Below are 15650 nucleotides of genomic sequence, written 5' to 3' on the forward strand. Positions count from 1 at the left end.
CAAGTTCTGGCTGTATGGTAATTTAAAGCCCACCTTCTTAAGGTTCAAGTCTGTTCAACAAAATTCTCCCACATATCTCCCAAGACATCGCTGTGTTGGCTTCAGTCACATATTGTGACAGCCGTGTCCTGTGATGCTCCTGCCCTTTGAACACCCTCGTCCCATGCTGTACTTAACACTCTGCTGCAACCTACTGATGCTCCGAGGAACTACAGATTGGGCAATCCCTCCTCAGCCCCACCCAAGCAGAAGGTTTTAAATAATTTAAACAGTCCATTTTCAGCACTCGTGGCATCATTGTTTGGAGGGGAATGCTCTTCTATTTTGGCGTTTCTATATTGGAAAGTTTCCTGAAATGCAAACTTAAAATGAGTTGCTGGTTCTGAAAATGGCTGTCAAGTTTGATGAGCACAGCAGGATGAACAGATTGTAGAGTCACTAACATGAGGAACTGTTTCCTTCTCACTGCTACATTGTTTCTAGAACTTCAGTAATTTTTCTGAATTTATGCAGAACGATTAATGAAATCAGCTTTGATAACAGTTAGTAAGCACTCGCTGTGCAGGAGCAGCTTGCTCTATTAAACTACTGAGAATGATAATGTGTATAGAAGGTAGCAGAGTTTTCCTCTAAAGTGCCTCATATCAAGGTACTGGGATTTTTCCTTGTTGTATCATGACAATTAGCATGTGCCCTATTAGTGTTTTGTCTTCATAAGCCGTGCAGAGATAATGTGGAATTCTCAAAGGCACATAGTTAATTTTAGTAGAAATGGGGAACCCAGCACTGAGCTGGAATGAGAGACAAGAAGATAATTCCTCTGGTTGTACAGCTGAAATGTTGTTTGCAGAAGAATACACTAGTCTTAGGATAAGACTAACAAGCCAGATGTCTGGCCAAGATCTACCACAGATACCTCTACAAAGATGATAGGTGGGTGAGGAAATATCCAAACTCAACTTTCAAATTATACTGTCTAACAGCTGGTGATGGGAGATAGAACTTATGATTCTAAGAAAAATGAGTAGAAAGAAGGATGACTAAATGAGTGGAAAAGGTAACTATGGACAGCACAGTAGCTGTACTTTATGGTGTGCTTTGGAATGACCAGAGCAGCAGTGCCCTGTGTCTTTCTTTGCCAACTGCCTGCACGTGGCACCTGAGTGGAGTCCCTCCTGAACCAAGGCTCTCCCAAGCAAAGAGAGAAGCAGTTGATGAGGGCAGGTGTGGAGCAGTGGCTGTTAACAGGTTGTGGCATGTGGATTATGGCCGTGCTCAGAAAGACCTTGGGACCACAGCTGGCTCAGGGGGAGAGGCAGGGTCTGGCAGGAAGCAGTGACTCACGGATGGTGTTTCTGCAAATCTCATGGAATGCCAGTCTGCATCACCAAGCTGGTCACCTCCTTGCTGGTGGAGGGTGATCACATTTCTGAGGAGCAGCCTAGAACACCACTTACTGCTCAAAATTAAATAAGTATTAGTCAAAGAACCAGCGGAGGCTCACAGTCTCCTAGAAGATGTCCTAGTGTACTTCTTCAAGATTTTTAGCATTTAAAACAGTTCCCAAATTACACACTATCAAAATTATTTCAGAGCATGTCATGCTTTCTATTCCAGCGTACTTAAAGATGAGCTGAGGGGGGAAAAAAAACTTGCATAAAAAAACCTGGAAAGAAAAGTGTTGCTCTCATGTTCTGATTTCACCAGCCTACTGAGCCAGCTTCAGGTTCAAGCCCAGACCTCAAGAGGGAGCTCATAAGTACTCTATTGGCTTACTTTGTCCTTCATATTTGAACTAAAAATATTTGTCACTTTAGGGCCACACATCACTGATCTTAATTGTAGTTCTTTTCCCCATGTCTAATTTTCACATGTTAAATCCACCACAGTGCTATTGAGTAATGCCTGCCATTGTGTGAAGAGCTTTGGAATAGCATAGCCCAATCTGGAGCTGATTTATGTTCCTACAGAGAATAAGTCAGAGAACATACTTTTGTAGTTCTTAGACATAAGAAAAGAAACAAGGAAAAGCATTTTGCAGTTTAGTCTGAAAGGACAGTTCAGCAGACCGGACATGGGCACTTCCATCCAGTGATCCTTACCTGCACTGCTTCTCCCTGACTCAGATGTGTCAGAGATGAGGGTGCCAGCCTTTCATTGTCCCACCTCACCAGCTCAAGAGCTACTGCTGGCACCCTGTGACTTCCCAGTCACCTGGCATGGCTCAGCAGGGACTTCCCAGGGAGAGCCTGCTGTGACAGATTTGCTATAATGGGTGTTTGGCTCAGCCCACACACTGACCCCTCTCAAGATACATCACACAACCTTGTTCCATTTCTGAAGACTGCCTTCAAGGAGCCGAAGCCAGCAGCCTGTAGCTGTATTAAGAAGCTTGTCTGGCATTGTGTGAAGTGTAGAAAGCAGGTAAATTGTACAGAAACATGGAGGAAGTTGTTCAAGGACCATGTGCTCCAAGGGGAGAGCCCATGTAACAAGAGCTGCAGAATTGCTGTGGGTCTGGAAGGCAGCCAGGGGGTGGCAGGACATGCTTGAATTGTCCTGTTCTTCCCACATTACTTCCATGCCCTGCCACCTGCTGCTGTCTGAGCCTGAGCTGTTCTCTCCTAGTTTTTGTCCCAGTAATCAAACCAGAGCAAACAAGTTATTTCTCTATTTGGACCTCCAGGTGTGTGTTCTGCACAGAATGGTCTGGGGGATGAAAAGCTCCTGAAGGAAAATAATCTGGGAGCAGAAGTTCATTAGGCTGTGAATGGCTTGGGTAAGGACACCTAGGAGAGAGTTATGAAATACTGTATTAGTTCTGGGGAGTGGGGACCTCTCCACAATATTCTCTAAAGGAAAGATGATGCTTTAATTTAACACTGGCAGAAGAAGATGGATTATCTGAATACTTGGAGGAAATTGTGTGAGGAGATGAGTTAAGAGCTATTAATCAACAAGGATTGCTAAATTGAAACAAATGCAATCCAATATACTTCAGACTGTCCTGGGCACCAGAACATTTACACAGATTGGGATCACAAGAAAATAATTTATGCTGGGGAAGTTTCAACCCAGGAGGAAATTATAAGCATATGTTTTGGGGCAGCTGTAACCTAGAGCATTGTGGAATATGATTCTTAGTAATTAATATTGCAAAAGCAAAGACACCAGCATCTGAAGTGCTACCTATAGTATATTAGCAAATTACTCTTAGTAATAGGAGTACTGCTAGATAAGAGTTCCAGCCTTATGCTGACAAATTAGTTATTGGATCAGAGACAGTGTCCTGCTATTAGACAAAGTGGCTGAATAGAAATAGAATAGACAATGCATTATATAGATGGAAAATACATTAGAAGAATGTTAAACATATGGAAAGCATTTAAGACTCTGAAGGGGGAAAATAGCTGGATCAAATCTGAAGTAAGAAATGTGCTCTGTGAGACACAGGGGTTTTGAAGCTAAAGAAAAACCTTGAAGATTGTGGTTTATGCTTTTGTTGTTCCTTTCTTCACTTCCTTATAAAATGCCCACTCTTATGGGAACCTGCAGGTCATGTACAGGAATAGCTAAATGCTGCATCACTGGAACATTCTAGATAATTGTTTTAGTGGCATAACACATGTGTAGGCACTGATCTCTACCTCTGCACACTGGGTGCAGCATTCTGACACAGTAATAGTGCAGGTAAATATAATTATGTGGTAGAAAATGTTTGGGATACAGACCCCATTCTCTTGGTGGTGCAGTGCAGGATCTCATACCTGCATTTAAATTTTGTATTTGATATCATTCCATCGTAATTCTGAAAGTTCTGTTAATAGAAGTTCTCTTACTCCAGGCCTTTTGGTGTCCTATTGCACAAATCTCCCAACAGAATCTTTTTTGTCTTATACATCTTGGAAATATTCAACAAGCATATTAAGTCCCACTGTTTTCCAGGCAGAGAAATATAAAATCACTAGCAATCTGAATAACTGTGGACTTAAAGCATTGTTGTGATCAATGCTTTATCTCTTGAGTGACTGGGCTGTGTTATTTCCACTCATGGACAAACATCTTGCTAGCTGCAAACTGGAGAAAAGTGCGTGCAGTGCTCTCAGTATGTGACATGCTTAATATTCCTTGTAAAATAGAAAGACTTTGACACTAACAATAACAAACTTTTGTTGCTTGTTCCTTGATTCTATTCTTTCAAAGAGTTTTACAGAAGTTGTTTTGTATATTGCTGTATCTCCTTATTTAACTAGTTAGGATAGGAACATCACCGATGGGCTGTTTCTGACTGATTTACTGCTTTGAACCTGTGCCTAACTCTCTTCTCCCCACCAGGCCTCTGCTCCCACTCTGGATCTTTCCCCTGCATTTTCACTCAGCAAACAACAAAATGCAGCACAGCACTAATAATGTCACTGACTATGGAAATTAACACCATTCCAAGTTGAAATACTTGACTGCTACTTCATTAAAAATTCAAAATTCAGAGGACTGTGACTCTGCTAGTCTCCTGCTTCTGTCTAAACTTGTACCAGCGTCCCAAGTCATCACATTTTGGCTTCTTGAAATCCCCCACAGTGTCTCACTTTAGTAAGTATTAAGTACCAGTGCACAAAAGTAATGCTTAGCCCCTTTTAGGATTCACGGTCTGCATCTCTCTGACTTACTCATCTGCAGGGCACAGGCTGATACATTCCAGGTCTGCCTGACAGATTGGGGCAGGGATCTTGTGGAGAACATCCCACAGCATTGAAAAGAAATAGCATGCACGCCTTATCCAGCAGCTCCATGGCTAGGGCATGCATCTGAAATGCTGGAAATCCCAGATCAGCTTTCTATTTAGGTGAGTTAATCTGAATCCCTCTCTCCCAGGATAAAACCCTAGTAAACATCTATAGGGTTGAGGTATTCAGCCTTCAGACCAGGGTGTCTGCAGTGCAGAAGGACAGCACAGACACACTTACAGCACCTTTCCAGTTTTCCTGATGATTTTTCAGTCCCTTATCACAGTCTGACCATGTGTCTGTCTCTCAAAAGCAGCAGGGTGCTGGAGTTACACTTGGACATGGCTGCAGGCTGGTCAGAGCACATGAGAAAGCTGGAAGTGAATGGCCTCACATCTCCATTTCCCTGCTGCAATAAAAAGCTGGAGTACTGTTGCCTTTTAGGTGCACACAGCAATCAAATAAGGACTGAGACAGAAAGGGCATGAAAAACTAGAGGTACTGACAATTACCCAGAAGAGGAGAGGTATATATATCTGTGGGGGGATTTGCATCTTGCTTATCCTCTGTGCACTCTGTAACCCAATTTGCCTTAGCAATAGATATGTCAAAGCATTTGCATTCAGGCAGTAAAATTTTCTTTTTTGACAGGCCAGCTGACCTTCCAGAGCAGGATTGTGCTATATCAGACACGTGGCACACTGAGAACACATTCTCACATGACATTCTCATAAACAGACTAAGGCAGCAGAATCTAGATGAAATCATCATTAGCTGAGTACACCACCAGCTGAAAACTGTCCAAAGGTCAGGTGTCAATTGGTTTGCTAAAACAGAAGGAAATTTCAAGAGAAAGCTGTCCTCAGCTTAACTGTAATATATCTCTTGGCTATTGATATAAGAGTAGAACAAAGATGGTCTATTAACATTTGTAGATGAAGCTGTGCAGGGAAGGGTTGCAGTACTTTGATGTAGATAACCAGAATATTCAGGCATTTAGTAAATGGTCTGAAATTCACCATTTGACATTCAGTCCAGGTCCAAAACATTGCATTTCAGAGGAATTGGCTGGTCAAATAAGAAACAGGAGAGTAACCAGCCAAGCAGCAGAAAGATGCAGGAGTGTCTGACACCTCAATGGGAGTACCAAGATGGTGATGTTACTGTGAGGGCAGATCTCTCAGTGATGAGAAAAATGAGAGAGTTTAGTCCAGGAAGGAAAGGCAAAGGGTATGTGGAGGAAAGAGACCTAACACCATGCCGTGAGGATATCCTTCACCCTGCCTCCAAAAAAAGATGTAAACTCTTATGACCCCTATGCTTTTACATGTCTTTTCTACATAAAGGCTTCCTTACCTAACCTGAGGTAAATTGAGGTAAAATGAGAGAATGTAAAATAGAATAAATAATGACAAATGAATTTGGCTTTTAGGATTAATGGATTAATAATATTCTTGTTTAATCATCTAATTGTAACTTTCACTATAGGTGGGAAACCATTTACAGGGACAGGGCTTATCTCCCACCTGTGACTAATCAGCTGGCAAAAACTCAAGTGTCACCCCCCCAAGTGAAATCTGGGTAGGGGTAGAGCTTTAAAGAGGGACTTTACACTGTGCATCTATGGGGAGGAAATTACTTTAATATCCCCATTTTTGTTTATGGCATGTGTTATGGATAATTTGCAGGCATCATTCAACTTCTGTGTAAATGTAAGGTGATGAAAAGGTGGGCCCAGAAATTTTAAATTGTTGGGGTCCACATAAAACAACATTTAAAGACACAATCAGGGACTCCCTGCATGTTAAACTGGGAATTCAGGGAACTATAATTATTAACGTGCCACTAGTCATAAATAAATATTAAATAGTCATAAAAGCAATCCTGATGTTAGCCCCTGATGTTTTTGTTATTATCCCTCAAAGGAGCTATTAAGTATTACAGATCTTCTGGCTGAGCAGGGAAGAAATGTCTTATTGCAAAGTTGAAGAGGCTTTAAAGAAGATGAAGCAGCTCAGAAAACAGAGCAGTTGTTTAATGGTGATGGACCCAGAGCTGCAGCCAAAGTCACCTGGACAGTTTATCATGTAGGCAGATGCTGAGGCTAGAGACTGATTTTTAGCTCTTGATGTCTGCCTACTGAGCCCACTGCTCTAGGAGAAATACGTGCACAGTAAATACCTCTGTGAATCTGCAGTATCAAGTCCCAGGCAGTGTACTAATGCAGCCCTGCATTTTCTGGTGTTTTCACTTATCTTTTACGTGTGACACATTTCAAGTTGCATCTTTTTCCAGCTTTCTGAATGTAGTTTTCTTTTAAGAACTATTCCTTATGAAAATGGCACCTGCTCTGAGCTCTACCTGCTGCTTGTAGTGCCAAAGCATCTCCAGTTTTCCTGTCCCACCACCTCTCCAAATGTGGCTAGAAGAATTTCTGTTTGCTTGTCTCTGACCCATGAGTCATTCCCAGTAGTTTATTGCCTTATAAACTAAGGAGAGACAGTGGTCTGTAGTGGAACCTCATTTGGAAAACCCAGGTGGTTTACTATCATGACATGTTGAAGGAAAAGGTGGGCCAAGAATATTCTACAGTGTTTCCACTGTAGGAGGTAACAGGGAGGAAAGGCTTTCTTTTAAACTTAAGTTTCTGCACCTGGGGAAATGAGTGGCTCTGTGTTCCACTGCACAGATGGTAAAGTAAAAGGTATCATATGGAAAAAAGAAGGTGGTAATTACTGTAAAAATCTTCCTTTACATGCAATAGATGCATCTTTCCCCTCTGCCACATTAATTAATCTTTAATTAATCTATGGAAGTTAAATGAGAATACATGTGTACACTTCAGGAGAGAGTTTTTCCCTTATGTTAAAGATGTACTTCAGTAGTTAGTTGTGGATCCCTCTTGCTTATGCAGGGGAGAATGTCAGAGTCCAGTAAAATTAGAGGATTTAGTCCCATGAACTTTAATGAGATTTTGTCAGTCTCAATAACATGATGTCTTGTTACTATCAAGTAAAAGCCAGAATCTGATAACAGGTTCAGAGTACAGTTGCAGGCCAGTTTTTAACACTCTTCTCTAGTTACATTAGGTATATAGAGTTACCCTAAGCAGAGTAACTTATTATTCCATCCTGTTGAATGTGTTTATTTATGAGTACAGAAAGAGAGATGTCTTGGCACCTGTCATTGTTACAGATAGAGGGGCAGAATTATTTTACATAGACTGATGCTGGCAGAAATTCCTGTTCAGATTTTCGGTTGGTCTCCATGGCTAGCTCTCTCCACTGGATGTTATATAGCTATGGTGCCCTGCTGTGCTCTCATTTAAGAACAAATCACTGTCTAATAATTTATCAGTATTTTTGTACTCTGTTCTGTATTAGAACTTCTATTTATAGATTTTGTGATATACTCCAAAGATTCAAGAAATCCATCAGAAAGAAGAATTTGATTCTCCAGTGTGGAGTATGCTCATACAAACTGCTGCTTTCATTTACATCATACGAGTTACAGTCTGAGCTTGACCTCAAATTGGCCTTGTTGCTGGATAGGTGAAAAGGATTTTTGTGGAAAATACAATCATTTTTAATTTATGAAGTGTCTAAATTTAAGTTAAAAGTAAACCTATTGCCTTTCTAGTACTGCTGTTTGTAAATATCAGGTGATTTCCTGAGGGCATACAAACTTTATGTGGGGCAATCAAATTGGACCCAGCAGCAGCTCTTATAGTCAAAGAAACCAGATTAAACTCTGGATTTTCACTTACATAAATTTGTTACAATCAGCTGCTAAGCAAAGAGCTTATACTTCGGGGATGACATTTTCCCCTCTTTCTGCTGCCAATGCATCTGTGTGAGTTTTTGAGATTTTTAGTATTTTACCTGTTTGTCACTGAATAGGACATAGGAAAGATAACTTGACTATCTCCTTTCTCTTATTCCACTAGTTCCCTTGAAGAAGAAAGCAGCAAATTTTAGCAAAACTAAACCTCTAGAGAGTAAATTTCAGAATGCCTGTTTACATTTTTTTTCTGACACATGTTTATGGTGTAGCACTTTTTTCAACCCTTCTGACTCAGAAGTGGGAGTGGGCCCAAGAGTCTTCTAACTTGGAAAATTCAAGTCTCTGGACATTTTATAAAGAGCCAGATTACATCAATCTGAGTGTTTCCACAACGAAATCAGCTCTGGCAATAGTGTTCTTGCAGTGTCCAGACAAGATTTCAGAGGGGTTGTGGGAGACATCTTAAATCTTTCTGTGTTCTGGTGGCAAAGAGAGTGAGAAGATTAGTCTCACTGCGAGTGTTTGTTCATGCAGTGAAACCAAAAGGGATTTCAATCACTTTGTGTGAGAGGCAAGAGGAAACAGAGAACTAAACTTACCCCAAAGCCACACGATGTGACCACATTTCCATGTCAAGGAGCAGCTTTAGTAGCCAGCATGTGAGTGTTTGTGGCAGGGACAGGACTGCACAGGGCTGCTGCTGTGGCTCCTACTCACTTTTCCAGCACAGCAGTAGAACAAGAGTCTGAGAGGGAGCAGAGGAAAGGCCTCTGCTTTTCCTGTGACATTTGAGGACAATTCCTCCCCCCTGCAGTCAGGGGGGTGGAAGGAAGACAAGGATAAGGGCAGAAGCCACTCACTGATGTTCCTGGCTGTATTTAGGGATGTGCAAGCTGGTGGATGCATTTCCTGAACAACCACTTCCAAAATTTGAGTGCTCTGACTATGAACTCCAGCATCTAGTCTTTCTTTTTTCTTTTCTTTTTTTTTCTTTTTTTTTAATTTTTTCTCAAATGGAGCAAGAAAGAAAAAAAGTTCTTTCCTCCCAAAGGAAAGTACTGAATCATATCCAGTATATTTATCCTTTCACTCCCATCTGGTCATGCAGAATTTCCAGTCTCCAGCAGCTGCTTCCCACCGTGGCAGCCATACACTGCTATAGGCGTGTTGCTGCATCCCAACAAACCACCAAAAGAAAGGGGCAATAGTAGGTTCATCCTTTACTTCCTCCTGCTTTAAACTGGACCTGTACTCTGTTGAAACCTGTGTCTAACTTCATAAAAATGACTGAAATATATAATGGCTTTCTGCCTTATTTCTGTTGCCTGCTTCCTTCTTGGTTATGGTTATGTCATCCTTTTCCAAAGAGTTGACGGTGAATATGCAGCGCCCAAGAGTTCTGGCAGAAGTAAAGTCAGGTTGGCTGGTTTTGCTGTTTATTGTTTTATACCATAGACCTTATTGTCTATGTGCTCTGCATTTTCATGAAGGAAAAAAACATTTGTGCAACATCTGCTTTTAAAAAAGGAAAATATGACAAAGCATCCAGATTTCACACAAGAGGATTACCCATTGACTTATGGTTGCATTCAATTCTCATGCCAGTTCTTTTCCATTGGGAATTTTTACCTGTGAGGTAGCAGGCATTTTAAAATTTAAATTTAGGGGTCACAAGACCAATCCTATTAATTATTTCAAGCAGTAGAAAAATCAAGCACACTATGTATTAGAAAAGAAAAAAGAGGATCCTGGAATGCAAACCTCAATGCCAAGTACACTTTGTATAGAGTATAATGGAAAAACAGCATTTAAAAACGGAAAGGTCAGGATCTTGACCTGGTTGACTTCCACAAATGGTAAAATATGCTTACTGTGAAAGAAGAGTATGTGCTATGGAGGTATGGGACACGAAAGTGAGAGTTAAAAGCATGAAGACAATCAATCTTGCCTTTAGTGTCATATATAAGTAAGGTGGAAAATGTGCAGGTGGAGCACTAACTAGAAGTTTCAAGCTGCTCTGAATATTCCTAAATTAAGTCTGTGATCACAGAGAATTACCTTAAGCTTCTGCTATTTTATATTCAAATTTTCTGCCAATTTTTTAAACTAAAGAGGTGGCTCTAATGATGCACACTTGTCAAGTGCTACATAGAACAGAGAATTTCTACTTTAAAAGGGAAAAGGCTGCTTGAGCTGTAGTTTAATTTGTGTGATTATGTGCACTTTCACCAATGCAAAACATGACAGAGATCTGTTTGTTGTGACAATGGACCTCAGTCTGTTTACAAGAGGGTGGGTGTCACAATTAAATCATGCATGACGCTGCATCCATCATACCAAATGGAGCCTCTCAGCAATGTATGTTTAATGTAATTGATAATTGAGTCATATTTTGAAATTGAGAACATATCAATCATCCAGTGATTAAGATTAACTTGAAATTGATTTGACGTGATTTTCCTTGCAGCTTCCACTTTAGAATTTTATGAGAATTTCCAAAATGAGTCTGATGACTCGACAGAGAGGGGTTGTGAAGGATGAGTCTTAGAAGGGCTGCAGTGCTCAGTGCTGCCATGCTTGAGAATTCATAACAGCTTTGCAGAGAGAAAGGTTTAAACACCAAACTTGTTATTTTCTGCACACTTAAGAAAAGCACTCTGTATTTAACGATGTCTGTAGCCCTGTGAGTGCCTGAGCACTTACAGGATGAGTGTCTCATGAATCACTGAGTAATGCTTCTGCTCCATAAAGGTGCTTCAGTCCATGTGCGAATCTTCTCCTGAGAGGCTAATACAGCTGCCACAAATTCAAGGGTTTGCGTTGGCACAGCTGAAGTGAAAAGAACTTTTTTTTTTGTATGTTCCAGCTAGGTATTTATAATGCTGGTCTGAATGTAGTGTTTGAATGCTTTATAAAGAGCATTGCTCTTGCATTCTTACCATAGTAAAGGGGAAAGTATTGAAACTGTTTATTGGGAGAATGATTAAAGTGAATTATACAGCTGACGAGAAAATGGAATACAATATTTAGATGGAATTTTTTTTGTGAAACTCCACCTCTGAATGAGACTATTCTTACAAATATTTACATATAGCCATAAATAGACTTGTCACTCATTTGGACCTTGTGAGCTAAACATTTGAACCCCTTTATACTACACCCATGGTGAGGATATAGTTTTTTCCATCCTCTGGAGAAAAGTCAGAAAGACAAGATAAATCCTGCAGAATAGGAAACAACACTAGTGTCCAGATTATTGCCTTAAGCATTCGGTAGTGCCCTCTCAGGTGTAAAACCATGCCACATAAAAACTGGCAGTAAATTTTATGCCTCTTCATGATGCAAAGACACATTACCCTGAAGAAACTTGTTTGGATGAATGAATGCTTCTTGTAGTATTAAATTTAAGGGTGCTGGGATGGGAGAAGAGCTTATCTCTAGAGTTCAAAGCATGAATGAATTCAGAACCACAAGACATACTGGATTTTCTGTCTGCTTATGGGATTGCATGCCCTGATCAGAGATAACATTAAATATGTATACATCTTTGTTTTCATTCAAATTGTGTACTTGAGTAGTTTGGAGGCCTTTAAATATGGAAGGGGTTTTTTTTTAACCCTGCAGTGTTCTATATTTCTTAACTTCTTGCATTTAACTCTCTAGAAGGACTAGAATTCCGCCCTGGTATTGAAACAAAATATGAGGTCAGATTTGACATTCTGTAATTAAGAAACGAGGTCAGATTTGATATTCTGTAATTAAGGAAAGACATTCTGACCTTGCTGAACACATGAAATAACAGTATGGCCTGTCTTCTACAAGTGCGTTTTCCAGTAAGAAGAATTTATAAAAAGGATAAGAACACTGTTTGCCCAGTGTTGGAGGTTTAACTTAACTGCCAATTTGATCCTGATTCATTAAAGACATACATGTGTTAATTGATTAATAAACCAGTTCCACTGTGATCCATCCATTGTAGCTCCTCGGTGATGAGCTCATAAATCTAGCAGAAATAGTTAAATTTATATGTATTCACAGAGCAGCTCATAGCATGAAGCTTGAAATATTTAGAGCCACCCTGTGACACTCTTACTCGCCTCGCTAAAATAGCCCTACTGATGCCAGTGATGCTTCTGCTCAGGCAGCTACACCCAACCTGGTGCCTTAGAGAAAGGGTAAATGAAGGGCTGGAAACTTATTTCTCTTAATATCCTTTATGCTCTAAGCCTGCTTTTACAGAGTGTAACCTTTGCAGCAGAGTGGGCCTCTATGTGTAGATATTAAAGGCACGTACAAGAGTATTACTTTTGCAGTTTTTAATTTGAGCACTGAAGGAGGTATTTTGTGTTTGCAGGTTTTCATTTCCTTCTGTTGCTATCTCATGTTATGACACCTTAAACTTCAAACAGATCTATCACCTCGAATTTGTTGAGTTCTTCCACTGTGAGAAGCAATGCAGATGCAGTGCAGGTATCAGCTGTGGAGGGAGAAAACTCCCCTCAGTGCTGTGCCTGGGCAGGCTGAGCTGTGTTCCAGAGCAACCATGCTCATCCTGCGAAGGCAGTGCCTGTGAGCAGGTCGGATGTCATGCTCTGCAGGTGGCAGAATAATTAATTGTGCAATGCTGTTATTTGTATTAAATGGAGTTGCAATTACCTGGGAAGGGAAGAGTGAAGACTAACAAGTTTCTGAGTTACTGGACCTTTGTAAAAGGCACTTGCATTTAGAATCATGTTAAAGGAGTCAACCTTCTTGTGCTATTAGCAGTGATGGAGATTCCTAAATTCCATGCAGCAAATATCTGCATCACCATTTAGTGACAACTTAAAACTGTACTAGAAGCTAAGGAAGGTCTCATGGACAGGAAGATTCTCTACATTGCACATGGGAAAAAGTTCAAAGCCCAAGAGAAAATGAAGCTACACTTTACAGTGTGTTTTGGGGGTTTTGCAGCTCAGATGATAAAAAACCCGCAGCAGTTAGTTTCACTTCGCAGTTAGTGCATGCTGATATGACAGAAATGCATTTGTGGTCAGGGGCAGAAGAGGCAGAGGTGGGGGAAGGTGTTATCTCAATGAAAAAAAATGCTTGTCTTGAATGTTGCGTGCACCAGCTTAATGGTATGAGAAATACATAAGAAATGCCTTTTTCACTAATCAACTTAATGACCATTTCAGGGACAAAGAAAACTTAGGTGACATGTTTAAATGCACACACTCCTGAGTGACCTGTTGGCATGAACTAGAATCCCCAGATAACAAAGCTGGATGTCTGTGTTAGAAAACTAATGCATATTGGGTAAGTTGTGCCAGTACAGATACAAAAAATGACAGATTTCTGTGATTTTCTTCAAAAAGCAGCTCTAGAAATGTTAGATTACCAAACATGCTAAAGAAGCAAACCTAAACAGAGTGTCACTATCTTTTGTTTTGGTGCCAGCCTGGGGGAAATGGCCAGTGGGGGAAAGGGAGTCAATTCTTTGATGCATTTGTGAGAAAGTGGAACTTTTGTCTATTCAAATTCACACAGAGCCTTGAAAGAAAATAGTTTTCATGGTCTTGCTAAACAGAGACAAGACTCACACGGCCTTGCTGTTTAATGCAACTGCAAATTGAAGGGTTTTGCTTCTGATTAGCAGTGGTATTGAAACAAAATTTTTCCAAACATTCTTGAAATTTGAAAAAAAAAATAAAGTGTTCCAGATCTACAGCCAACTTTGAGTGTGAAACCCAGTCCAAACAGTTACTGCCAGCCATTTTATGCTGTGCTGAAATTGCTCTCCATCAGTGATGTTATATCATCCATTTCTCAGGGACAGCCTTAAGCAGTTGTAGGAAAAGGGCTCAAACTCATGTTTTAAGAATGACTTGTTTCTGTAAAACTAAATCTCTAGTTCTAGATCAGTTGAATATCCAAAGTTACAACTCTGCTGTTGCTGCTATTTTACTAATGCTAAATGTGTGTTTATCAAGGTAACACTTTTTAAAGTTGGAGAATTAACAGCTTACAGCATATACCCCTTCTTAGCAGAACCACACTATGGGGTACCCAAAATCAAATGGAAAGCCTCTCAGGGAGTGCAGTGGCCTTGTATAACAATTGACTGAAATCTGAAAACCAAAAGAACTTATGAAATACAGAAGAACTGTGAAACACACCTAAAGAGTTACCCTTGCAACCAAAAGAGATTCTGGTTAACAACCACATGCAGGTAAGATCCTGGCCACTTGTGCTTTGCACTGTGTGTGACAATTTGAGAGGCTCAGCTTGTCTTTGACAGAGGTCCTTTCCTAGACAATCCATGAATGTTTACTTAAAAGGATGATAATAAAAAATGTGTTCTATTTAATCCTACTGCTTTTTTTTTGCTCATTATTTGAGTATTTGTGAATATTTCTTGCTTCCCTTCAGGCTTGAAAATGTTTGTGGTGGAAACAGCTGGCTCTTTTACTTCTTGATGTCTACTAATAGATTTCAGCAGCCAAATGCTCACTGACAAGTATCTGCATATTCAGTCAACCCCAGCTTGCCCATGTGCAGTTGTGAAGGAAGAAGTAATGTGGAGCACAGGCCTGACCACAGAGCTGACCACATCTGAGCAGAAGCAAGAGCACTGTGCCCAAACACAGAGATGGCTGGACATTTCTGGTCTGCTTTATGGCTATGATTTTCTTAAAACCATTTTTCAGAATGTACATGCACATACTGAATGGAATAAACCATTAATTTTCTTTGTCCTTTCTCACACATGCAATATGTGTTTTCTTTGCTGTCTGCAATAAATTGCAGTCGAATTTATCCTAAATTACATCCTTGTGTTGAGGCACAATGCTTCCCTAGTCTCTGAGGCTACTTACTCTTCTGCTTTGTTTCTTTGCAACATCAGGCTGCATTCCTAAAATGAGCCTTATATGGATTGTTTGCAAATTGAATGGAGTCTTGTTTTTCATCTCACAGTAGCTTTTTGTCAAGTTTCTCAAGAAATCGTTTCCAATCCAGTAGTATTTTCTTACTGAGTTTTAGCTTCAAACAAATGTCATCTCCAAGATATTACAATGTAGCACCTGTTGCCCAGTAGAAATGCCTACACTAGAGTACTTAATTTTTTTAAGCCAATTCTGGAGCGCACTTCAGTTAATTCAC

This window comes from Onychostruthus taczanowskii, unplaced genomic scaffold (genome assembly GCF_017590055.1).
Source record: "Onychostruthus taczanowskii isolate IOZ18803 unplaced genomic scaffold, ASM1759005v1 scaffold45, whole genome shotgun sequence".
Taxonomy (NCBI): domain Eukaryota; kingdom Metazoa; phylum Chordata; class Aves; order Passeriformes; family Passeridae; genus Onychostruthus; species Onychostruthus taczanowskii.